The sequence below is a fragment of the Ovis canadensis genome, chromosome 5 (genome assembly GCF_042477335.2).
Source record: "Ovis canadensis isolate MfBH-ARS-UI-01 breed Bighorn chromosome 5, ARS-UI_OviCan_v2, whole genome shotgun sequence".
NCBI lineage: Eukaryota > Metazoa > Chordata > Mammalia > Artiodactyla > Bovidae > Ovis > Ovis canadensis.
This window is the reverse complement of record NC_091249.1, coordinates 72,750,513-72,778,374: the sequence shown is the minus strand read 5'-3', so window position 1 is coordinate 72,778,374 and position 27,862 is coordinate 72,750,513. Positions and strand designations below refer to the sequence as shown.

Genomic DNA, 27,862 nt, shown 5'->3' with positions numbered 1-27,862 from the left:
CTGGTTTTTGGCGGGAGGTCAGTACAAGTAGTATTGGTTCTAGTAGCTACCCATGACCAGAATGTGAACTGTGGCTTCTGTACCCAGAGGTGTTCAGTCAGTGAGTTCAGTCACTCAGTCGTGTCCGACTCTTTGCAACCCCATGAACCACAGCACACCAGGCCTCCCTGTCGATCACCAACTCCCAGAGTCCACCCAAACCCATGTCCATTGAGTCGGTGATGCTGTCCAACCATCTCATCCTCTGTCATCCCCTTCTCCTCCTTCCTTCAATCTTTCCCAGCATCAGGGTCTTTTCAAATGAGTCAGCTCTTCGCATCAGGTGCCCAAAGTATTGGAGTTTCAGCTTCAGCATCAGTCCTTCCAATGAACACCCAGGACTGATCTCCTTTAGGATGGACTGGTTGGATCTCCTTGCAGTCCAAGGGACTCTCAAGAGTCTTCTCCAATGCCACAGTTCAAAAGCATCAATTTTTTGGTGCTCAGCTTTCTTTATAGTCCAACTCTCACATCCATACATGACCATATGTATTATGGTTTTTCCGGAAAAACCATAGCTTTGACTAGATGGACCTTTGTTGACAAAGTAATGTCTTTGCTTTGTAATATGCTGTCTAGGTTGGTCATAACTTTCCTTCCATAGGTGGTAGCAATGTTGAAATTTTCCCTGAAGTAGTCTCATAATGTTGTTTGTGGCTTTCTGGTAAACTGGACTCCAACCCTAACTCTTTTATCTTCCTAGAGATTCTGAAACTTCCTAATGTCTTTTAATAAATGTCTTCTCTGTCTAAATTAGCTGAAGAGTATTTTGCTGTTTGCAAATATAAATGCTAGCTAATAACCCTTGTATGATACTATTTGGCTAAAAGAAATTATGTTTGCATAGAAAAAAATATCTCGGTGATTATTTCTGCCAGGTGGAATTTCTGGAGATCTCAATCTTTTATGAATTTGCTTGTCTTCAGTTTTGAAATTTTCTACAATGAGTAGAAATTATTTCTTATGTCAAAGCTTCTGGATAGTAAATACATGGGGAAATATGTCATTTTATAGCATTAATCCATTTATGGAAGATGAGAAATTTATTTATTATTTTTTTTAATTTTTATTTTTACTTTATTTTACTTTATAATACTGTATTGGTTTTGCCATACATTGACATGAATCCACCACGGGTGTACATGCGTTCCCAAACATGAACCCCCCTCCCACCTCCTTCCCCATAACATCTCTCTGGGTCATCCCCGTGGACCAGCCCCAAGCATGCTGTATCCTGCGTCGGACATAGACTGGCGATTTGATTCTTACATGATAGTATACATGTTACAATGCCATTCTCCCAAATCATCCTACCCTCTCCCTCTTCCTCTGAGTCCAAAAGTCCGTTATACACCTCTGTGTCTTTTTTTGCTGTCTTGCATACAGGGTCGTCATTGCCATCTTTCTAAATTCCATATATATGTGTTAGTATACTGTGTTGGTTGTTTTTTAAAAAATAGGAGTCATGGCCATAGCAGTTCGTGAAGATTTCAGGGATGGCATTCATTGCCAGCATTATCTTTGACTAACTGTGTGATCTTGAGTACATCATCGTCTTTTGGGGTTTATGTTCTTTCATTTGCACAGTGACTGAGTTGGGGTAGATGAATGATTTTTAAATTTGGCTCTCTATAGCCTCTGTGTTTCTGGCAAAGGATAAAAGGATTACATGTGCCAAGGGCTGCAGTGCCCTATACTTTAAATTAAATGAGAAAAGATTGACATGCATTTGTCTTATATGTTGAATTTCAAGGTTTTTTGTTTTTTTTTTTTAAGTTTCCTGACTTGTAACAGATTTGAGAAACTATGGACTTAAATTATCTCTAAGGTCACTTTTTGTCCTGATATTCTATGATTTATTACTTTTCCCACTGAATTGCCTTTATTATAATACTGGGTAGCTTTACATGCACACACACACACACACATAACACTAAAGTACAGAATGCTGAAAGAACCTCACATTTTTACTCTAATGGTTTCTGATCATGTCTAAGAAGCTAGTTCCCTTTTAAGAGCTCACTTGCCTTAAGAAAAGCATTTATCTGTTTGTGAAGAATCTATCATTATATTTGCCATTGACAGTATATTTATAGAACATAAAATACATTATTATTATTATATATTATGCTATGACTAGAATATGAACAAATGAACATAATTTCACCAGAATTACCTAAAAAGTAGACTATTGTTGCTGAGTATAACAATTTTATATCCTTTCACTATTAAGCATAATGAAGAATAACAGTCTCATTGTCAGGAAGTTCAGTTCAGTTCAGTCACTCAGTCGTGTCTGACTCTTTGCGACCCCATGAACTGCAGCACGCCAGGCCTCCCTGTCCATCACCAACTCCCGGAGTTCACTCAAACTCACGTCCATTGAGTCGGTGATGCCATCCAGCCATCTCACCCTCTGTCGTCCCCTTCTCCTACTGCCCCCAATCCCTCCCAGCATCAGAGTCTTTTCCAATGAGTCAACTCTTCACATGAGGTAGCCAAAGTACTGGAGTTTCAGCTTTAGCTATCATTCCTTGAAAGAATACCCAGGACCGTCTCCTTTAGAATGGACTGGTTGGATCTCCTTGCAGTCCAAGGGACTCTCAAGAGTCTTCTCCAACACCACAGTTCAAAAGCATTAATTCTTTGGTGCTCAGCTTTCTTCGCAGTCCAACTCTCACATCCATACATGACCACTGGAAAAACCATAGCCTTGACTAGACAGACCTTTGCTGGCATGGTAATGTCTCTGCTTTTGAACATGCTGTCTAGGTTGGTCATAACTTTCCTTCCAGGGAGTAAGCATCTTTTAATTTCATGGCTGCAATCACCATCTGCAATGATTTTGGAGCCCCCCAAAATAAAGTCTGACACTGTTTCCACTGTATCCCCATCTATCTGCCATGAAGTGATGGGACCAGATGCCGTGATCTTAGTTTTCTGAATGTTGAGCTTGAAGCCAACTTTTTCACTCTCTTCTTTCACTCTCATCAAGAGGCTTTTTAGTTCCTCTTCGCTTTCTGCCATAAGGGTGCTGTCATCTGCATATCTGAGGTTACTGATATTTCTCCTGGCAATCTTGATTCCAGCTGTGCTTCTTCCAGCCCAGCATTTCTCATAATGTACTCTGCATATATGTTAAATATGCAGGGTGACAATATACAGCCTTGACATATTCCTTTCCCTATTTGGAACCAGTCTGTTGTTCCGTGTCCACTTCTAACTGTTGCTTCCTGACCTGCATATAGGTTTCTCAAGAGGCAAGTCAGGTGGTCTGGTACTCCCATCTCTTTCAGAATTTTCCACAGTTGATTGTGATCCACACAGTCAAAGGCTTTGGCATAGTCAATAAAGCAGAAATAGATGTTTTTCCGGAACTCTCTTGCTTTTTCCATGATCCAGCAGATGTTGGCAATTTGATCTCTGGTTCCTCTGCCTTTTCTAAAACCAGCTTGAACATCTGGAAGTTCACAGTTCACATATTGCTAAAGCCTGGCTTAGAGAATTTTGAGCATTACTTTACTAGTGTGTGAGATGAGTGCAATTGTGCTGTTCAGTAGTTTGAGCATTCTTTGGCATTGCCTTTCTTTGGGATTGGAATGAAAACTGACCTTTTCCAGACCTGTGGCCACTGCTGAGTTTTCCAAATTTGCTGGCTTATTGAGTGCAGCACTTTCACAGCATCATCTTTCAGGATTTGAAATAGCTCAACTGGGGACAGCATATGGGAGAACATATGGGACAGCATATGTTTAGCCTTTCTGGCCTCTGTGATAGATGGGGCAAGGAGAATGAAGGTTAGGGGGAATTATTGAATTAACCAATCAATAGTCTCTAAAATGGGGCTTCTTAGGTGGTTCAGTGGTTAAGAATCCACCTTCAATGCAGGACATGTAGATTTGATCCCTGGATCGGGAAGATCTCCTGGAGAAGGACATGGTGACCCACTCCAATATTCTTGCCTGGAGAATTCCGTGGACAGGGAAGCCTGATAGTCTATAGTCCATGGGGTCGCAAAGGGTTGGCATGACTTAGCAACTAAACAACAGCAAGAAGTCTCTGAAATAACCCACCCCTTATGTTAGTGTGCATCCATACATCAGTTCAGTCGCTCAGTTGTGTCCGACTCTTTGCGACCCCATGAATCGCAGCACGCCAGACCTCCCTGTCCATCACCAACCCCCGGACTTCACTCAGACTCACGTCCATCGAGTCAGTGATGCCATCCAGCCATCTCATCCTCTGTCGTCCCTTTCTCCTCCTGCCCCCAATCCTTCCCAGCATCCGAGTCTTTTCCAATGAGTCAACTCTTCGCATGAGGTGGCCAAAGTACTGGAGTTTCAGCGTTAGCATCATTCCTTCCAAAGAAATCCCAGGGCTGCTCTCCTTCAGAATGGACTGGTCAGGAAAATTGTCAGGAAAGATATGACAATAATTCATGCTGAGAAGCTTGCACCTGGACTTTATGGATCAGTTCATTGATTTTTTAAGATATTCAAAGTACTATACTCTGGGGAACTGAAGTAGATTAAAAATTTAGGATGGTTGAGGCACTGGTCATTTGGAGACATTCAGAGGAAATTGGTAAGAGATGAAGGCTTAAAAGTGAGTTCAGATTATCCATGGCCTTGAATTTCATCTTAGATTTTGGGTTTTAGCTTGAAGGCAATAGAGGGACTGTAAAGGTTTTTAAACAGAAAAGTGATATAATTAGATTTGAGTTTTAGAAAGATCAGTCTGGCTGCAGTACAGATAATAAGTTAGAAGAAGTCAAGTCTTGTGGCAGAGGGAATAACTAGAAGGTATAACCAGTCAATCTTAAAGGAAATCAACCCTGAATACTCTTCGGAAGGACTGATGCTGAAGCTAAAGCTCCACTACTTCAGCCTCCTGATGCAAACAGCTTATTCATTGGAAATTACCCTGATGCTGGGAAAGATTGAAGGCAGAAGGAAAAGAGGGTGAGAGAGGAAGAGATAGTTGGATGGCATCACCGATTCTGTGGATGTGAACTTGGGTAACCTCTGGGAGATAATGAGGGACAGGGAAGCCTAGTGTGCTGCAGTGCATGGCATAGCAGAGTCAGACATGACTTGCCGACTGAAGAGCAACAGTATTTCAGATATGAGATTTAAAAACTAAATTAGATGCATTAGAGGTGAAGGAAAGTAAATGCATTCCAGAAAAAAATGGTAAGAGAAGCTGTCAGTCAGTTCAGTCGCTCAGTTGTGTCCGACTCTTTGCGACCCCATGCATTGCAGCATGCCAGACCTCCCTGTCCATCACCAACTCCCAGAGTTCACTCAGACTCATGTCCATCAAGTTGGTGATGCCATCCAGCCATCTCACCCTCTGTCATCCCCTTCTCCTCCTGCCCCCAATCCCTCCCAGCATCAAAGTCTTTTCCAGTGAGTCAACTCTTCACATGAGGTGGCCATAGTACTGGAGTTTCAGCTTTAGCATCATTCCTTCCAAAGAACACCCAGGACTGATCTCCTGTAGAATGGACTGGATCTCCTTGCAGTCCAAGGGACTCTCAAGAGTCTTCTCCAATGCCACAGTTCAAACGCATCAATTCTTTGGTGCTCAGCTTTCTTCACAGTCCAACTCTCACATCCATGCATGACCACTGGAAAAACCATAGCCTTGACTAGACGGACCTTTGTTGGCATAGTAATGTCTCTGCTTTTGAATATGCTATCTAGGTTGGTCATAACTTTCCTTCCAAGACATATTCCTAATGAGGGAGAAAAGAAATAAGAGGCATATTAAGGAGGATGTTGTATTATTTTCTTAGTTTAATGGAATCAAGTCAGAAGGAAGAGAAATTGTGGAGCAAATGATGAAAAGTCCTATTTTGTAAGGTAGATTTAAGATTTGAATTTCTGCTACTTTACTAGTCCAGTAACTGGCAAGCCAAGAAAATATCATAAAATTGGACCTGGAAGGTCTCCTACCTGAAGACAATTCAGATATCTTCTAGAGAGACACATGCTGAACCTAGGTTGTCTAAAATTCTCACGAAGTCCCACCAAAGATGAACTTAGTATATGAGGGAAAACATTGCTTTCAGTGAGTCATGCTATGCTATGCATGCATGCTAAGTCGCTTTAGTTACGTTCAACTCTGTGCGATCCCATGGACAGCGGCCCACCAGGCTCCTCTGTCCACTGGATTCTCCAGGCAAGAATACTGGAGTGGGTTTCAGTCAACAGACCCCCAAATCAATAGGATTTTAACTTAGAGAACTTGAGATAATAGACCAATGTAATAGAAGCTACAAAATAATTGCTTACAATGCATAAAACTATAAAAGAAGAAATCAATACCATAAGATAGTCGAGACGTAATATTCAAAGAAATTATGACTGAAAATTTTCCAAAATTGATGGAGATCAGTATTAATATATAGTAATCATAATGCATCCTAACCAGAATAAATGAAGAGTAAACACATTTTAGTGAACTTGTACAACATTAAAGATGTATAGAAGACTATTAATAAAAGTTATCAGAGGGAAGAATAAGTTTAAGTGCAGAGCAGCAGCAGACTTTCAGCAACCATAAAGGCTGAAAGACAAAGGACTTTCAAAGTGCTGAGAGGAAATAATTATTAATTTAGGCATCTGTATCTAATAAAAAATATTTGATTTTTAATTTAAAAAAAGACATTTCAGGCAAGACTAAGAGCAATTATATTTGAGTCCTTCACTTAAGTATTAAGGGTGGAATTTAGGAAGAAGGAAACTGAGCCAGAAAGTAGAAATACAATGCAAAAAGCAATATTAAGCAAAGAATTTGATGAGCATATGGATAATACTAAGCAAGTATCTGTTATGCTGTTGTATGAAAATAAAATAATAATAGTAACGATATGATAAAATAAGAACAAGGTGGAACTAAGGATATTTCAAAGACCTAGGTATTGGAATAGGAAAAACATGATGAAAATAGAAAAAAATGATATTGTAATAGGAAAAACATCTTTAATGAGACATAAAAATCATAACCTATAATAAAAGGTTGTTATGTTTGATTACATTAAAATTAAAGCTTCTATATGGCAAATATACTAAAACAAAATTTTTAGAAAACAAGCCAAACTAGAGAAATTATTTGTAAACCATATAACCAACAAAGAATTAGTGCACGGAATATACAGTCCCTACAAAGCAAGAGAAAAAACCAAACAACCATAAAATGAGACATAGGGATTTTTTGAAAAAGGAAACTGAATGGCCAATAAATAAATGGAAGTCTGCATGTTCTCAGTAGGAAATACTTATTACCACACAGGAGATACCATCTGATACCTATCATATTGGTGAAAATCAATAAGGCAAAGATAGCAAATGTTGACACATAATGTAGAGAAACAAGAGCTCTTATTAATGGGATAATTAAAAAATATAATTATTTTAAAGAGCCATTTGGCAAAATTTTCATCTATATATTTGCAAAGTTTTAATATAACTATTTCGAAGAGCATTAGAATTAAAGAACCCACACCCAGTAACTTAGCAATCTGCCTTCTAGGTTTTCTCATTAGAGAAACTGAACTTGTGCACAGGAATATTTATAGCAGTTAGCTTATGATAACAAGACAGTGGAAACAAATTCTCTGTCCCTCATAGGAGAATGGAAGCTTTAGCTATACTTGGTTTTTCCCCATCGTCAAAACCCAGTGCTATCCTAAAGTTTAACCTGTAGTCAGCTGTGATCGGGCTTCCCTGATAACTTAGTTGGCAAAGAATCCAAAACAGGGAGCAGGAGATCCTTCCATGTGCAGCTTTGATGTCTTCTGAGAGGTGTTGAGTCTGATTTACTGACTTTCATTTCTTGGTAGGACTTTCTCTGGAACCCAGGTGGGAGGATAGGCAAGAAAAGAGGAGAGCCCTCTCCTCAGGACTGTCTTGTTTCCTCAGAGGTTTGGTTAAAGGAACATCATTCTCTCCCACAGTTTGGATCCCCACATAACCAGCTTGGAAAGAGTAAACAGTAATTAGTTATATAAAGTGACAGAAAAGATACAGACACAAATTAGTGAAGGAGGATGAAAGCACAAATGTATCATTATGTGGGAGGAGCAATCATCCTACCTTTCAGAGTGCGGCTTGGAAGAAAAGCTGGTAAAAGGTAGGCTCATCCCAGACAGAATCTTGATGATGTTCTGAAAACCCTCACCCCCATCATCCAGCTTCCTCTCACCCCCAGGGCCTCAAAGTACCCCTACCCTGTACCAGACCAGTTTGGTGTGACATAAGCAAGTTTGAGTTCCCATCCCAGATCTTCCAGTAGCTTGCTCTGTGATTTAAGCATGCAATCTGCCTTTCTAAGCTTCACATTACCCATCCTCAAATGAAGAAGTGGAATCAGACCACTTCTACATTTTTTCCTACCTCTGATATTTTATGCAACTGTAAATATCTTTAAGATATTTCTCTCCATGCCACAAAATTAGCCCTGAATCCTTTACTCTTGGTCATGTTTTATCTACCACTAAGAGTTGGGGAACTGTACGAAAAGGATCTTCATGACCCGGATAATCACGATGGTGTGGTCACTCACCTAGAGCCAGACATCTTGGAATGTGAAGTCAAGTGGGCCTTAGAAGGCATCACTATGAACAAAGCTAGTGGAGGTGATGGAATTCCAGTAAAGCTATTTCAAATCCTGAAAGATGATGCTGTGAAAGTGCTGTACTCAATATGCCAGCGAATTTGGAAACCTCAGCAGTGGCCACAGGACTGGAAAAGGTCAGTTTTCATTCCAATCCCAAAGAAAGGCAATGCCAAAGAATGCTCAAACTACTGCACAATTCCACTCATCTCACATGCTAGTAAAGTAATGCTCAAAATTCTCCAAGCTAGGCTTCAGCAGTACGTGAACCATGAACTTCCAGATGTTCAAGCTGGTTTTAGAAAAGGCAGAGGAACCAGAGATCAAATTGCCAACATCCGCTGGATCATGGAAAAAGCAAGAGAGTTCCAGAAAAACATCTATTTCTGCCTTATTGACTATGCCAAAGCCTTTGACTATGTGGATCACAATCAACTGTGGAAAATTCTGAAAGAGATGGGAATACCAGACCACCTGACCTGCCTCTTGAGAAATCTGTATGCAGGTCAGGAAGCAACAGTTAGAACTGGATATGAAACAACAGACTGGTTCCAAATAGGAAAAGGAGTACGTCAAGGCTGTATATTGTGACCCTGCTTATTTAACTTCTATGCAGAGTACATCATGAGAAACCCTGGGCTGGAAGAAACACAAGCTGGAATCAAGATTGCTGGGAGAAATATCAATAACCTCAGATATGCAGATGACACCACCCTTATGGCAGAAAGTGAAGAGGAACTAAAAAGCCTCTTGATGAGAGTGAAAGAGGAGAGTGAAAAAGTTGGCTTAAAGCTCAACATTCAGCAACGAAGATCATGGCATCCGGTCCCATCCCTCCATGGGAAATAGATGGAGAAACAGTGGAAACAGTGTCAGACTTTATTTTTGAGGGGCTCCAAAATCACTGCAGATGGTGATTGCAGCCATGAAATTAAAAGACGCCTACTCCTTGGAAGAAAAGTGATGACCAACCTAGATAGCATATTGAAAAGCAGAGACATTACTTTGCCGACTAAGGTCCGTCTAGTCAAGGCTGTGGTTTTTCCAGTAGTCATGTATGGATGTGACAGTTGGACTGTGAAGAAGGCTGAACGCCGAAGAATTGATGCTTTTGAACTGTGGTGTTGGAGAAGGCTCTTGAGAGTCCCTTGGACTGCAAAGAGATCCAACCAGTCCATTCTGAAGAAGATCAACCCTTGGGTTTCTTTGGGAGGAATGATGCTAAAGCTGAAACTCCAGTACTTTGGTCACCTCATGCGAAGAGTTGACTCATTGGAAAAGACTCTGATGCTGGGAAGGATTGAGGGCAGGAGAAAAAGGGGACGATCGAGGATGAGATGGCTGGATGACATCACTGACTCTAAGGACGCGAGTCTGAGTGAACTCCGGGTGTTGGTGATGGACACGGAGGCCTGGTGTGCTGCAATTCATGGGGTCACAAAGAGTCGGACATGATTGAGCGACTGAACTGAACTGAACTGAACTGAAGAGTTGGGGAAATTACATTTTGGCCCTGATACCAAGATGTCTTCAGGAGCCAGGGAGGTAATATAAATTTCTGAAGCAGGCAGGTGTGACATAGTAGGGGGCAATGTTGGTGTTGGGGAACTGGAGAGTGTCTGCTTACGGGAAAGGCATTCACATGCAAATGTTTCATAAACATTGTGCTGAACAGTTTTCTGGGGCTGGGTTTGGGCCAAGAGCCACTAGTGTGCAGCCTCTGATTAAAAGAAAAGGAAACTCTGTGATGGAATTTTGGATATCGATCACAGGAGGTTTAAGAGGACCGGGGGCAGCAGGGAGTGAAGAGATGAGAGATGTAAGGGCATTTTATAGTCAGTCATCTTTTGCTCTCTCATCCAGCATTTATCTAACTCTTTAGGCAGGTAGCCTGTGATAGATTTCACCCCCAACCTCATCCTCTATTACACATTAGTTGAATTTAGTCAGTTGAATTTTTTTTTTTTTTTGAGGTGGCTCAGACGGTAAAGCGTCTGCCTGCAATGCAAGAGACCTGGGTTCAATCCCTGGGTCCAGAAGATTCCTCTGGAGAAGGAAATGGCAACCCACTCCAGTACTCTTGCCTAGAAAATTCCATGGATGGAGGAGCCTGGTGGGCCACAGTCCATGGGGTCGCAAAGAGTCGGACACGACTAAGGGACTTCACTTTCACTTTCACTTTATAGCTGCTTTACACTGCTGTGTCAGTTTTTGCTGTATAGCAAAGTGAATCAGCTCTATGTATACACAGATCCCCTTTTTTGGATTTCCTCCCCATTTAGGTAACCACAGAGTACTGAGTGGGCTCCCTGGGCTATACAGTATACGCAGTAGTGTATGAATTCAATCTCAAATCTCTCAGTTAAGTCCACCCCCTTCCCCCTTGGTATCCATATGTTTGTTCTTTACATTGTGTCTCTATTTCTACTTTACAAAGTCATTTATGCCACTTTTCTAGATTCTACATATATGCATTAATGTACAATATTTGGTTTTCTCTTTCTGATTTATTTCACTCTGTATGTCAGTCTCCAGGTCCCTCCATGTCTCTGCAAATGACACAATTACATTCCTTTTTATGACTCAGTGATATTCCATTGTATACATGTACCATATCTTTATCTATGCCTCTGTTGTTGGACATTTAGATTCTGTGTCTTGGCTATTGTTAATAGTGTTGCAATGAATATTAGGATGCATGTGTCTTTTTGAATTATGGTTTTCTCTGTGAATATGCCCAATAGTGGGATTGCTGGGTCATATGGTAGTTCCTTTTTTAATTTTTTAAAGAACTTCCATACTGTTCTCCTTAGTTGCTGTATCAATTTACATTTCCAGCAAAGTAAGAGGGTTCCCTTTTGTCCATACCCTTTCTAGCATGTATTGTTTGTAGATTTTTCAATGATGGCCATTTTGATTGGTGTGAGGTGATACCTCATTGTAGTTTTGGTTTATATCTCTCTAATAATCAGTGAGTCAATTGGATCTTGAGGCAAGTCCTGGGCTTTACTTCATTCCTGTTCCACATGAACGGTTGGAGTAACTTTGTTCCAAGATCTCTTCTGCATCTTATATTCTACAAAGCTAAATATGAAATCTAAAGTGTCTCTGAGTACCATGCTTTGCTGACCTGATTTATGTCGATTATGGAGTGACAGTTGAAAGAATGAAGGGTGTTAGTTTAATAGGCACAAAATGTTTTATATGCTTTTATAAGATGTGAGAGAGCTTTTGAATACCACTTGTCTCTACTGAAAGTTGAGTGAGAGGGGGTGAAAAGCTTAAAAATAAATAGCAGGTAAAATTAGACAAAGGAAGTTGTATAACCAAGAAACAAAGATCAAATGAAAATGCCAAGAGGACTGGATTTTGCACTTCGCAATGCAAATTTCACCATCAAGTTGATATTAAAAGACTGGAAACTTCTGGATTCTGATGTGGTCAGTTCTAGGACTAGAGTTTCAATAGTAACTCTAGGGTATTAAAGAACCAGCCAAAAAAAAAATGACCAAGCATCTTCCCAGAGAACAGCTGCTCCATAGAAATGCCTTACAAAGTGCTCACCGTCTCCAGGGTCTTTTCCTGGCTTGTGTGAGGAGTAGGTGTTTGGTAGGTGCTCCTCTAGGCTTTTAAGGTTCTCCTTTCTAATATAAGGGGCTTCCCTGGTGGCTCAGACAGTAAAGCATCTGCCTGCAATGCGGGAGACCCAGGTTCAACCCCTGGGTGAGGAAGATCCCTTGGAGATGGAAATGGCAACCCATTCCAGTACTCTTTCTAGTCTGGAGAATCCTATGGACAGAGGAGCCTGGTAGACTATACACTCCATGGGGTCGCAAAAAGTTGGACACGACTGAGCTACTTCACTTTCACTTTCTAATATAAGAGTTATGATGGTGGTGGTGGTGGTAACTAATATAAATTTATGAGCATTAATTGTATATGCCAGAGGCTGTGATAACCACTTTATAAATATTATCTCTAAGCCTCAATTTATTCATCATTAAAATGTAGGTGTGTTAGTCTCTGCCTCATTCTTTTGTAGAATGAATAATTATTAGGGACCTAATCAGCAGCAGTCATCCAAGGAGCTTCTCTACTAGGTTCATTTCAAACATCTGCTCAGAAGATAAAATAATGAAAACAGAGAAACTAACCCTGAGCATATTCAGTGCCTGGAAGCAGTTGTCATTGTTTCTTTGTATCCAACTGATTTTTTTTTCTGTGTAGTGAGCACCATTGTCCCTCTTGGATGCCCGAAGCTTATGGGGCCAAAGTGGTTTTCCATGAGTGTCAGAATTTGTAGATGCCCCCCGAGATTTCTTGCTCTCTGCAGTGCTCATTCCTTCTTCTGTGTCCTCAGTGGAACACTAATCCAGGTGCTGCAGTGTAGGCATTTTGCAGATGACATTAAGGCCCCAGGTCAGCTGACCTTAACATAGGGAGATCATCCAGGTAGGCCTGAGCCAATCACACGAGCCCTTTAAATCTAGGGCTGGAAGTAAAAGTCAAGGAAGTTGGAGAGGGAGTTGATGTGGGGAAAATGCCTACTGGCTTTGAAGATGAAGGAGGAGGCCCCATGGCATGGAACATGGGCAGTCCCCAGGAACTGTGTGTGGCCCCAGCTGATGGCAGCACAGAATGGGGGCTTCAGTCCTTCAACAGCAAGGATTTGAATTCTGCCAACAAACATGGAAGCTCGAAAGAGGACCCTGAGCATCCCATGAGACCCTGATCTGCCTACATCTTGATTTCAGCCTGTGAGATACTGAGGAGACAATTCAGTCATACTGTGCTTAGACTTTTGATCTACAAAAATAAACTAAAGACTGAGTGTTGTTTTAGGCTGTTAAATGTGAGGTAGTTTGTTATATAGCTATAGAAAACTGAGGTGCTTACCCTGAGAAACCTGACTGGCCAATGACAGAGCAAAAATTTGAATTCAGGCCTGGCTGACTCTAAAGCTTTTATGCTAAATCTCTGTTATTTTGGGGAATGATGCAAATTCCAAATGTTATATTATATATTTTAAATTGTTAGTGCAAGTTTAAACAAGTATTAATAAATGATGTAGTTGATTTGGAATAAACACGCTGAACTATGAGGACAATAGATTGCCTGAAAGTTAACATATTCTATGGGTAACTCAACCTAAAATATTATTAAAATGAATGTGAGAGAGGAAAGTTGGCCATGACACCAGGCTTAATTTAAAAAAAAAAAGGATGGTGACATATAAATACTTACGTGTATTTCTCTAGTTGCCAGATTAACTTGGCAGTATCTGACAGCTATGAGCGAGCTGAAGAAATTCTTCTGTAAGAAAAGAATGGCTGGAATTTGGACAAATAGAACTTGGTGTGCAGAAACCCAGAGGCTGAACATTGCCACAGGTTCTGTGGTATTTTGAAGGGTAACTGATTTCCAAAGTCTAGCACAAGTAGAAGAGGTGGACAAAGGAACATCACAGTTGTCCTGTGGAGTGGCCACTGGGCTTAGTGTAAGGGTGTTGTGAGAACCCTTCCCCATAATGTATAATAGACAGTAGCTGTAAAGAATAATAGTAGTGTTTATCAGGGGTTCCCTGTGTGCCAGGCGTTTCTCTAAATGCTTTTCATGAATTTCCTCATCCAATCCTTAAGCAATCCTGAGCGATTAGTACTTGTGATTATCTCTGTTTTAAAGATGAGAAGCCTAAGATGGGAAACTTGAATAATTCACCCTAGGTAAATATTAAGCATTAACTGGAACTCAGGCATGTCTCCAAAGTCTATTTTATTAGTTGCTGGATCCTCCTCCCTGGAAAAAATGTTAAAGTTCTAGGAAAATGTATTTTTGTTAATGAGGAAAGTGTACTTAAATGATTAAGAGATAATGTTAAATGAAAGTATATGTTACATTATCACGTAAAAAGGAAAGACACTGCTCAAACCATGCTATATATATTGAGTAGAGAAGAACTAATAATTAGTAACAGTGTATATCTTTGGAGTATGACCAAATGGACATTGGGTAATAGTCAAAATGAGGTTTAAGGTTATTTAAAATGTTTGATTTGTTTCTAGAGTATTTACAATTTATTACAATAATTAGTATTACAATTTATTTATCTATATCATTTGATATAGATCGAATGAACAAAGCGACACATAGTATAATAGAAAAAATTCCCAGATACCATCATCCAGTTTAGGAAATAAGGCATGACAGATATGGTTGAGTCCCTCATGTTTGCGTCTCCTTACTTCCCCCAACAGAGGCAGTTGTACCTGAGAATTTGGAGTCTGTTCTTCTCTTGTATTTCCTTACACTATTTAGTATATAAAGCATGTATTTAAAAAATATTTATAGTTTAATGAAATAGCCATGTTTCATGTTTTTAACTTTATGTAATAATATAGTGTATGTATTATTATACAGCTTAGCTTTTTGAACTCAGCATCATATGTACAAAATGTATTGATACTGATATGTTTATCTAGTTTAATTTTTTTCACTCCTGTATAGTCAGCTATAATTTGTTTTTTGGTTCTGTTGGCAAACATTTAGATAATTTCTAGTGTTTTGCCATTACAGAAAATTATGTTATCATGTCACTGGGTATATGTGTACATTTCTGTAGATTCTGTGCCTAAGAGTGGTTTGTAGGGTATACATCTTGACTTTATTAGGCAGTGCCCAGATCCTCTCCAATGTGACTGTACTTCTACCAGCAGCTCATAAGAAACTCCATTGTTTCAGATCTCTGTCAACACTTGGCCACGACACATATTAATTATTACAAATCCAACATTTTTTTACCAAAGAATGTACATATTTTCTTTAGTACTTACATGTACCCATGTACTTACAAAGAAAGGGAAAGGGGAGGATAGAGGGAGACAGAGACATAGAGGCAGAGAGAGAGAGAGAAAGAGAAAAAGGAAGTCAGGCAAGAGGCACAGGAAAGGAATCCCACTGCTGAACCAGAGTGTAGCTTTGGTGTTTGAATAGGGCCAAACTGGAGCCCCAAGCAGGCTGAGCTGAGGTTGAGACCTCTAGGTAACTGACCAGGGCTGCTTACTTCTCCTTTTATTAAAGGCTGTGTTTTGTGAAAGTGTCAGTCACTCAGTTGTATCTGACTCCTTGCAACCCCATGGACTGTAGCCCACCCGGTTCCCCTGCCCATGGAGTTCTCCAGGCAGAAGTACTGGAGTGGGTTGTCATTCCCTTCTTCAGAGGATCTTCCGACCCAGGGATTGAGCCCTGATCTCTTGCCTGGCAGGCAGATTCTTTACCATTTGAGCCACCAGGGAAGCCCATACTAGCCTCAGAACTGGAGGTTGAGAGCAGGCTGTAGTGGTTCCAAGTTGGTGAGAAGAGACAGGTAGAAGCAGGTAGACAAAGAGAAGATGCGCTCAGAAGCTCTTCTCTTGATTGGACCATCGGACAGTCAGCCCTTTTATCTACAGCTGATGTGGCTCATTTTCAGGGTGCTTGGTGGTTAACTCTCATGCGGCCAGAGTCATTAATTATCCTGTAATGCTGCCTTCTCTTGGGATACAATAATCAGCTTCACTATGAGGACATTTTAACAGCATAAACCAGAGAAAATTACTTTATGTCACTTGGCGATTTATGAAAAGTAAAATGAATTCCGTGGTGGGTGGAAATTTGACTTACTGTAGAATGTCAGAGATAAATAATTTCCCTGAGAACATAAGAAGGTACCTTATAGTACAGGACTCCTGGTGCCTCAAGCCCAATCTTCCATCACTGACTCTGGCAATGGGGAGGTGTTAGTGGGGTGATGAGATGGTTCTTTTTCCCTTATGTCAGCATGTCAACTTTGACACAAGAAGTCTGTTTTTGGCACACACCCATTCAGAGGTTTTCTTGTGCACTACATACACACCCGTAGAGAGAGACTTAGATAAGAGTGAAGGAATGAAGTTCATCTTTTTGAAGCTGAGTTTCCTTATCTGAAATGTCAATTATAATAACAATCCTAATCTCTCTGAAACATGTGCATTAAACAGGAATATCCAGGGAAGTTTTGCTAACTGAAGGCTGAATTCAGATGCTAACTTTAAAAATCTTTTGTCTGTGTGTGTGACAGCCTTTAACGCAGTTTCTCGCATATTTTATCTGTCACTACTTAGTCTGACTGGTTGCTAATGGGCTTGGGTGAACAGCTGATTGTTTCCTCACCTAACCACTTGCTGTCTTATCTGTAACTGATTAGGGAGGCTTCTAGTAAGGTTCTGGTTTTTAATAAAGAAATTTGGTAGAGCTACAAATCTTGCTATAGGGGTTTCTTCCAGCGGAAGTCTTTTGCCTTGTTTTTGTTTGATTTTTCTGATCATCATCTCTCCGCAAGGAGAGAGGTAATATGATTGATTCTCTTGTGAAGAAGAGAAGCAATGACGCAACAGTGATGGTCAGCCCACATTTTCGTCTGTTTCAACTGAGTAAAATTTGCGCCAGTGCTTGGCCATTTAGCTGGTTTCAGAACTACTTATTTCTCTCTAAAGATCTGGCTGCATGTAGTACAGGGTTCCACAATGCCCAATTTGTTTTATTTTATTGTGGTAAAGGACTCATGTATAAACTTATAACCATGGGCTTCCTTATTGTTCCTGTAATCTGTTATAACAGATGGGGCTTTCCGAGTGGCTCAGCGGTAAAGAATCTGCCTGCAATGCAGGAGACACAGGAGAGGTGTCTCCGTCTGGAAGATCCCCCAAAGGAGGGCATGACAACCCTGGAGGAGGGCATGATACTCCGGTGTTCTTGCCTGGAGAATTCTGTGGACATAGGAGCCCTGGCGGGCTACAGTCCACAGGGTTGCAGAGTCAGACACAAGCAACTGGGCACACATGCTCACAGCCTATTAGATAGCGAGTAGGTGTTGTGGTGTTGCTGACTTGCAGTTCTCTAAGCTTTTCTGGCACCCTGTGCTGTTGGGTAGCTCACTACATTGAGAAGTTTTGCAGGGTAGCTCTGGTGATTAGGGTAGCAATGAAAAGTATCAGACTTAAATGCCAGAATGTCTTAACTGGACCCCTGAGGTACACCACTGCTCACTGTGCTGCTTCTGGTGCTCATCATGCTACTCACTGTTCTCTCCTGGGCACGTTGTAGGTTTGAATATCATACCCCCCTCATGGATGTGTGGGGATGTGTGTCTAGATCTGGCCAGTTGTTGAGTGGAAGTGACATGAACCACTTCTAGGCAGGGGCATTTCATTACCAGTTTGTGATACACACGTGCACCCACCCACTGCCTGGGTTCTCTTTCCCTCTGGCATGGCAGCTAGCAGCATTTTGAGTGAAGTGAGTGAAATCCCTCAGTCGTGTCCAACTCTTTGCCACCCCATGGACAGTAGCCTGCACCAGGCTCCTCCATCCATGGGATTTTCTAGGCAAGAGTACTGGAGTGGGTTGCCATTTCCTTCTCCAGGGAATCTTCTTGACCCAGGGATTGAACCCAGGTCTCCCGCATTGATAGACAGATGCTGTCTGAGCCACCAGGGAAGTCCAACTTTCAAGCAGCATTTTAGATGGTGCCTACTCTATCAGTCTGGGTCTGTGAGTGAAGTGATGAGCAGAGCCTCCCTGACCAACCACCACAAACATGTATATTGAGTGAAAAATAACCCTTTGTTATTTTATTACTATTATTAATTCTTTTGGTCATGCTCTGCAGCATGCCGGATCTCCGTTTCCTGACCAGGAATTGAACCCACACCCCCTGCATTGAAAATTTGGAGTCTTAACCATTGGACCTCTAGGGAATTCCCTAAGCCTTTGTTCTCTGAAACTACTGAAGATTGGGAGTTGCTCATTATCAGAAAGAATCCAGCCTACTCAGACTGACACAATGATGACTGAAGGCCCTTTCTAAGTAACCTTCCCAATATAGCATTTCAGCTATACAAGTGGATTAAGCTTGTAATCTGAGAAAAAATGTATTTGTCATTTTCTCTTTCGTTGAGTTGAATTCTACCTGTCAGTATTTTCCCTCACTGGATCCCATCACACTTTTCAGAGCTACTTGACAGTGTTTCAGAGACTAGAGTTTGCCATCCCAGCACCTCTGAGGCTTTTGGCCTTTAGGCTGAAATCCCCGTTTCCTCAGCTGCTCTATTTGTGATGCAAGGAATAATTCAAAGGGCTTTTAAAAATTCTGGTTAACTTTCTCTAGATATTTTTTACATCCCTGGATAATCATTATCCAAGACAATTCTCGGGATAACCTTAGACTTCTAGCATCTTTATCATTCCTATATTTAAGATCCCATGACTTATCGGTGGTATGTGATGTTCTAAGGTAAGAAGAGTGAGGGCTAGTGAAAAAGTGTTAGGATCAATGGATTTACTATCCTAGGAGAGTCCAAGAGTTTCTAGAGTTATACTGCTGAAAGAATGGGTTCTTAAGATAGGAAATAATGGTTGGAGAGTGAAATATTGGAAATTGAGTAGTTGGGAGTTACAACTATTGGTAATAAATTTAAGGTTTGAACATTGGAGTAACTGAGGAAGTATGGAACACAGCTTACTGTAGGAGAGCAGGTTTAGAAACTGATATCAATAGTTCTCAAAGGAGTTTCAAGGAAGTTAGAACATTTTTAAGACGTAGCATTTATACTCGTCTGTATTCCAGATTATGTATCTTAACTTTTAGATTACCTTCATAAATTATACCACCGATTATTGAATTTTCTCTAACATGTTGGAACATTTATCCTAGTACATCATAGGTTCTGGAATTAGGGAGATCTAGGTTCAAACCTTGAATTTACTGTTTACTGGTTGTATGGCTTGGGCACATCAGTTCGAATCTTTGAGTATCAGTTTCTTCATCTGAAAATGGGATAGATTTGGAACAGCCCTCTTGTTGTGACAAAGGAATGAGCTGATGCCTTCTGCTGGCATGTGGTGGCACTAAGGTAATGATAACAACTAATATTCTTTATCCCATTATTATTAGAGAGGCCAAAGAGGCCTGAGGTATTGGAAAATTGCCACGGTCAACCCTAAGGGAATATCCTAATTATATTACCTCACATTATGTTACATTACATATTGCAGCCTAGCATTTGTTTTCAAGCTAACCAAAAAATTAATTTTTCCAGCTCAGCAGTTTCTAGGACAGAGAAGCATTTCTACCCCATAAATTACTGAGAATGAATAACACACGCACACACGCACACACACTCCAGAATGCCACAAACTTGATTTGTCAAATTAGATATTCATAAGATGATGAAATACAGCTTTTTACAGAAGATGCGTATTATAGCTGTTAAAAATCCTTCAGGGTTGTGAATGAGAGAAACTTAAAGCTAGAGTAGATCTTTCTGATTTTCTTGGTAGATAAGTAGTATGCTGCCTCTGCCCTTGCTCTTTTATTTCCAACCTTTGACATTCACTGATCTTTAACTGCTTTTTTCCAGGACTGATACATCAGGAAAACTTCAGTGCTTTCATTTTAGACAAGGCACCTGAAGTTCAGGAGAAGAAAAGCCAGGCTCTTGAAAGTCATTACACTTTGCTAGACTAGTGATTCTTGACCATAATCTAGACCACTACCCTGCCCTATTTTAAACAAACATTTTGTAATAACCCTTGACTATACAGAAATGAAATCCGAGGGTAATATAACTTATCTATTTGGCACCCTACTCCAGTACTCTTGCCTGGAAAATCCCATGGATGGAGGAGCCTGGTAGGCTGTAGTTCATGGGGTCACTAAGAGTCGGACACGACTGAACGACTTCCCTTTCACTTTTCACTTTCATGCATTGGAGAAGGAAATGGCAACCCACTCCAGTGTTCTTGCCTGGAGAATCCCAGGGACAGGGGAGCCTGGTGGGCTTCCGTCTCTGGGGTCGCACAGAGTTGGACACGACTGAAGTGACTTAGCAGCAGCAGCAGCAGCATTCATAATTAAATTATGCACATATTTCCTTAACTACAATACAAAAAACAATAAAGCAAAAGTTATTTATAATAAAATAATATATGTTTCATTATATAAATGCTCAGATTTGTCTACAGTATAAAACATAATAAAGCAGTCAGATACGTGTCTGCACATTAAATCACTGTGAATGCACCCTACTAATGACAGTCAGCACAGGTGTGTTGGATTGTCAACTCTAGTACCACAGGTGGGATAACTGTTGGTGACATTTAGAGAATCCCTGTTCTGAACAAAATGAAAACATAATTTCCCCTTCGTTTAGTGTATATAAATTACCATGCAAAAAATTATTAGTGTTTATATGTAAAAGGGGTTAAGTTCTAAGTTGAGTAATTATAAACCAATTTTTACTTACACAGATGGGTGATAGGACATTCTAATCATGAAGAATGTGAGATGTGATCTTTTTAATGAGAGATTGTCCCTCATATTATAATGTCACCTGTCCTCTCCCTAAATGCCTACGTGTGTGTGTGCTAAGTCTCTTCAGTCCTATCTGACACTTTGCAACCCTATGGACTATAGCCTGACAGGTTCCTCTGTCCATTTTTGTCCAGGCAACAATACTGGAGTGGGCCATGCCCTCCTTCAGGGGATCTTCCTGACCCAGGGATTGAACCCCCGTCTCTTGTGTTCCCTGCCTTGCAGGCAGTTTCTTTACAGCTGAGCCACCAGGGAAGGCTTAAATGCCTATAGTGTTCCCCAGTCATAACCACAAACCTAGGCCCCACAAGGATCTTAAAGTGCTTTTGGGGGTATTAACACTTCTACTGAGAACCGTGTTCTAGGTATGTTTGAAAATTACTAAGGCCAAAGGCCTTCCAAAATAACCCTACAATTGTCCCTTTATGCTCTGCATTCCAGATATGTCAAAATGTAAATCTGATCCTGTCATCCTTTTTTTTTTTTTTTCCACTTGTGCTGGATCTTCATTGCTGCACAAGGGTTTTCTGTAGTTGTGGCGAGCAGTGACTACTCTTTGTTGTGATACATGGGCTTCTCATTGGGATGGCTTCTCTTGTTATGGAGCATAGGCTCTAGGCACGCGAGCTTCAGTAGTTGCAACACGCAGACTCAATATTTGTATCACATGGGCTTTAGCTGCTGCAAGGCATGTGGAATCTTCCCAGACCAGGGATTGAACCCATGTTCCTTGCATTGGCAGGAGGATTCCCACCCACCGTACCACCAGGAAGTCCTGATCATGCCATCCTTTATGCCGAATTTCTTTAGGCAGTTTGTGACTCCACTGAACTCATGATGAAGACCTAAATACTTAGCCCAGTCTGTGGTCCTCTTCTGATCTGACCCTGTTGACCCCAACTGCTGGTGGCTCCCCTGGCTCCCAGCACTCCAGTTACGGTGGTCTTCTTTCACCCGCTAGAATACATCATATTGTTTTCACTGCTACACTTCCAACCCTGTGCTGTGCTAAGTCTCTCAGTCATGTCCTACTCTTTGCAACCCCATGTAGCCTGCCAGGCTCCTTTGTCCATGGAGATTCTCCAGGCAAGAATACTGAAGTGGGCTACCATGCCCTGCTCCAGGGAATCTTCCCAACCCAGCGATCAAACCCAGGTCTCCTACATTACAGGTGGATTCTTTATCAACTGAATCACCAGGGAAGCCCCCCTAACATTTCCTACCTGTTTTCAGTTAACTCCATTCCCCCTTTAAATTGCAGCTCAATGACCACACCTTCAGGAAAGTGTTTGCTGATCTGGAAACAAAGTTAGCACCACCATGTACATCTCTTCTCATAGCCTCCACTTTTGTAGCAGCTGCAATTTTACGTATATGCATAGTTGGATTCATGTCTGTCTGCTCTGATAGCCTCTGAGCTTTCCGAGGGAAGGAACCATGCCTGCTCTCTCTTCTCAGTGACTGAAATAGCAAAGCCCCTCACATATTCTGTTGAATGCATACACAAATAACTGAGTAGACAAAGGGATGGCTGAATTAACAAATGAGCAAACATATGCCTATAGCTATGCTAACATTCCTGGGCCAAGTCTAGTTGAGTCAGTGAATTTATTTGTTTTCTAATCACAGCAGAGCTCACACCCAACTGCTTAGAGAAATCAATGCTGTCATGTTTGACTTATTTGGCAAGAACAATATGTTAACCTTCTAGCGTGAAGTAAGAAGTGTTGTGGTTGAGAAGTACAAGATGAGATTCACAGTAGAGGGGGTAGTACTTCCTTATTCTTCGGTTGAACAAGCAATACATAAATCTATTCTTGTCATTTCAAATTCCAATAATATCCCAAAGGAAAAAATCTCCCATTATCTTCTAGTCCTCCACCCAAAACATTTATGATTGACAATTGGTTGTACATTCAAATGGCCATAACCTCTGAATTTAATTATATATATGTATTTTTATGCTTACATAGCTCTCCTTCTCTCCCTGGTTTTATTTTCGTTCAAATATAATTTTATTTGGACATAAAATATGTAAAGTCTTTGTGGAAAAGATAGCATGTTTGATTTGTAAGTAGGTTATTAAAATACCTGAAAGCAGGAGTTTGGTCAAAATAAATGTTAATTGTTACAGATTGAATTTTGTCTCCTCCCACTCTTATGTTGAAGCCCTAACCCCCCAGTGTGGTGGTATTTGGTGATGACATCTTTAGGAAATAACGATAATTAGTTTTAGAAGAGTCCCTCTTGGTGGTGTTAGTGCCCTTTTAAGAAGAGAAACCAGATATCTTGCTCTCTCTTCACTGTGTAAAGACATACAGAGAAGGCAGCCTTTTGCAAGTTTATAAGAGAGTTTTCACCAGAAACTGATCTGCTGGTATCTGGATCTTGGACTTCTCAGCCTCCAGAACTATGATAGAATAAATTTTTGTTGTTTAACCCACTCAGCCTATGATATTTTGTTATGGAAGCCTGAGTGAGCTAAGGCATTATTGTAGCAAGTGATATAACCATGATTTCCAAGATAATCTTATAGCATTGTTTATTCCTTAACTTAAACAAATATTTGTTGAGTGCCCACTATGCACCAGGAAAACAAAGGCTCTGCTTTCATGATGCTTACAGTCTTCTGAAGGGTAGGGGTGGGGTGGGAGATACATTCAGTAGCATTACACAACCAAGCAAGGAAACAGGCAATATGTTAGATAAATGTCATGAAGGAAAATAAACTATTGGAAGGAATTTTACAAAATTCAAGTATAAGAAATGCCTCATTTCTTTTAATCTCTAAATTGGTTAACTTTTTAATGAAACCCTCAAGTGGGTTTCAGGGAGAAATTTAATCTCAGACGTTTGGAGGGCTTCTTCCACTTGATGGGACAAGCTGGGCCTTTTACTCTCTCGTCTACTCTGATTACCACACCAGGCTAGTCGTCCCCTTTTACCTGGTCCTCGGAAGAAAGGTGGGTTTGCTGCTTCCATAGCAAGTTGACATTGATTACAGACGTTGGTCTCCATGGATGCTGAGAAGGAGTATGGTGTTCCTTCTAGCTCTTCTTGGAATCTACAAATCCCTGCTTTCTCCTTGTTATAGCTCTTCAAACCTTCCTTCCTCCATAGTTGGATACGTCTGCCTTTAGGTCAGGTGGCTATGCTCTCATACTAGAAACTGCTGCCTTCAACTCTGCAACTTAAAAAACCCATAACCAACATTGCTAATAATTCAAAACACAAATTTTAGTTTTCTTCTTGGGACAGAGGAGAAAGATAACTACTCATTCTTTCTAGTCTTTTTTTGTGGTATTAAGAAAAAGGTGACAAATCAATCTCTCAATGTTATTTTTCTGGACCTTTATGTAAAGACACATTTTTATTTAAAAAAAAAGTACTTGCTTTTAGCACTGATAATATTAATGAAAACTTTCCTCTGTTGTTAAATATTATTTTCAATCCTGGATTTTAATGGCTTTGTAAATATTAAATAAATGTAAAACTGTTGATGTAACTGATGCTCAAATTTAGATACAAGTTGTCTTCAATTTTCCTAATTATAAGCAATATGGTTATGACTCATACATAAATCTTTAATAGCAGTTCTAATACTTTCTTAAGGTTAAATTCTTAGAAGTGGAATAATTGGAGCATGAATGTCTTTAGGATTCTTTTTACATTTGTCATAAGCATAATCTGGACATGCATTTATGAATTGTAAACAGTACAGTTCTTAGGTTTGACAAGTGGGAAATCCCAGCAGTCATTTTTAAATGATCTTACTTTATAAGCTCTAGAATGTCTAGTAGTATCCAGGTGGAGAGGCTAACTCTGATGTGTCTATCCTTGGTTGACACCACAGTTACTCTCTACCCGCCTTCCTTTATCCCCATCACTGCCCAGCCTGCTCTTTTGGGTTGTGTTCATGGAGGTGTGAATGAGTGTGCTTGTGTGATGGTGAACTTGAATGCAGAGACTTTCTCTTTAAAATCCTCATGCCTATCAAGATGTTAGACATCCCCCACTTATTTTATGCTTATGGCAGCTCTGTATGCTCCCAAATTCTTACTCTTTACATTTGTATGTTATTGTTTTTTAGTCACTAAGTCATGTCCAACTCTTTTGCAACTCCATGGAATATAACCCAACAGGCTCCTCTGTCCATGGGATTCTCTAGGCAAGAATACTGGAGTGGGTTTCTATTTCTTTCTCCAGGGGATCTTCCTAACCCAGGGATTGAACCTGTCTCCTACATTGGCAGGCAGATTCTTTACCACTGAGCGACCAAGGAAACTTCCAAACTCTATCTCCATATCTGTGAACTTTCAACACATTTTTTTCCTTCTCTGTTCAATCACATTTGCTTTTCTACTAGCTCTGTCTGGAAGAATTCCAGTGCATTCTTACTATCTCTCATCTCTGGACTCTATTTTTACTTGTTATTTCAACAGCCTCCAGCCAAATTACAACATGCTGTCATAGTGATCAGTCATCGACCAGACTTTCTTGCAGTCCTATGAGCTCGAGGACCAGGAAAAATGTAAATGCCATTTGTGCATTTTCAAAATGAACAGAAAAGAGGAATACTAATAGCTAACATGTATTGGACATGTAGTATATGCCAGGCAATATCTTAAGTGTTTTACGTGTATTTTCTTGATTACTGCTTACAATAGCTTCAGTGCCTAGGAGATGACTAGAAGATATATTTAGAAGTGTTGTTCTAGGAAATAGGTTTGGAAGTATTGTTAGCCTTCAGAGCAAATTGTGGGAAAGGCTTCTATTATTTGCTGGAGAAACTAACAAACTATTTGGTAATCTGTAATGTTAGCCATTGTAAGTTGTAATTCAAAGAGATGATTGATGACCCTAATACTCCTGACCAGGGAGTGGTTTAGATGTAGGATTAAATAGACCTGTTTAGTTTAAAAAAAGGAAAAAAAAATTCTTTCAGATGAAAGAAGAAATTGCTTAGCATTAGTCCCTGGTGGCTCAGAGGTTAAAGTGTCTGCCTGGAATGCAGGAGATCCAGGTTCGATCCCTGGGTTGGGAAGATCCCCTGGAGAAGGAAAATGGCAACCCACTCCAGTACTCTTGCCTGGAGAATCCCATGGAGGGAGGAGCCTGGTAGGCTACAGGTAAAGGCTTAAACTCCAGCAATCACTCTGTGTGAACCCCCCAGGTGCCCCCGTCCCTGGGATTCTCCAGGCAAGAACACTGGAGTGGGTTGCCATTTCCTTCTCCAATGCATGAAAGTGAAAAGTGAAAGGGAAGTCGCTCAGTCATGTCCGACTCTTAGCGACCCCATGGACTTCAGCTTACCTTTAAATATATTCCCAGAGAATATGTTTAATTGAGTATCAGTGGATGTGAAAGAGCATGCCAGGTAAAGGAGGGGAAAGAGAGGTGGGGCTTAACAAGTGTGTCCCAGCTCCCTGTGTGGGCATTTGAGTACTTTCCTCTGGTAGAGTTATGGAGCAGTGTCAGAAATAATCCTGCAATGCAGGAGATACAGGAGACATAGGTTTGATTCCTGGGATGGGAAGATCCTCTGGAGCAGGTAATGGCAATCTACTCCAATGTTCTTGCCAGGAAAATCCCATGGACAGAAGAACCTGGCAGGCTATAAGTTCATAGGATTTCAAAGAGTTAGACCTGACTGAGCAACTGAGCATGCATGCACTCATGTCAGAAATAAAGCTGGACCAAGGACTTATATCCAGAACTTACAAAGAACTCTTGCACTCAAAGATAAGACAAACGACTCTATCAAAAATGGCCAAAAGATTTATTTTTTTTTAATTTTTTAATTTTAAAATCTTTAATTCTTACAATCTTTAATTTTTATAAGTCCTTGGTCAGATAAATGTTTTGCGAATATTTTATCTCAGTCTGTTGCTTGTCTTTTCATTTTCTTGATGAAATCTCATGAAACACAGATATTTTGAATTTTGGAAATATAATTTATCATTATTTTTACATGGATCATGTTTCTGATGTCATATCTAAGAATTTTTTGCCTAAGTCAAAGTCTTGAAGTTTTCTCTTTTCTTCTAAAAGTTGTATTATTTTAGCTCTTTATGTTTATGATACATTTGGATGTTTCAAGTTAATTTTTGTATATGTTATGCAATAAAGATCTGCTATGTTAAAAAAAGAAAGAAAGAAAGCTGGAGAACTAAGTAGGGACTGGGTTAAATGAAGTCAAATTTGATACTTTACCAAAATTACAATGAGACTACTTTAAGAATTTTGGACAGGCCAGGGGTGATGGGCTAATTCCTTTTTAGCCCAAAAATACAGAAAGAAAACATTTTGGCTTCAGTGCTGACAATGGGTGGGAAGAGGAAGAGTCAAGGCAGAGATAACCAATGAAAGGTGACTCCATTCATTCTTTCATTCCACAAATACTTTTCTAGTGAGTACTTTGTATGTCCAAGGCACTGTTTAAGATATTAGAAATACATCTACATCTGTAGACATAACAGACTAAGTTCCTGCTTTCAATGAGATTTCAATCAAGCCATTCTAGTGTGTGGGAGGGCATACTAAGTAACAGCTGTGAAAATCAAATACAAGACACAGGAATAGAGAGTGAGGGGTCCTGTTCTGAATACAGGAGTAAGGAAAACCCTCTCTTTAGAAGTGAGTCTGAGCATGGACCTGAATGAAGTGATCCCTTGGGATAAAGAGATCTAGATGGAGGCAGCATCAAATGAGAGACCCTAAAAGGGGAGCCTGGTTGGTTCCTTTAGGGAATGATGAGGAAGCCTTCATGGCAGGAGCAGCCTGGGAAAAGGAGAGAGTGGCAAGAGCTGAGATCAT

At 40.4% G+C, this 27,862-nt stretch overlaps 1 protein-coding gene and 1 non-coding gene across 8 annotated transcripts in view; both read left to right on the top strand.

Moving 5' to 3' along the window:
• HTR4 (5-hydroxytryptamine receptor 4) overlaps window positions 1-27,862 on the top strand; it is a 248,757-nt gene that overhangs the window by 111,945 nt on the left and 108,950 nt on the right. The gene's annotated exons all lie outside the window — the stretch shown is intronic.
• TRNAS-GGA (transfer RNA serine (anticodon GGA)) lies at window positions 26,019-26,090 on the top strand. The gene has a single exon. It is a non-coding gene; the product is annotated as a tRNA-Ser (tRNA).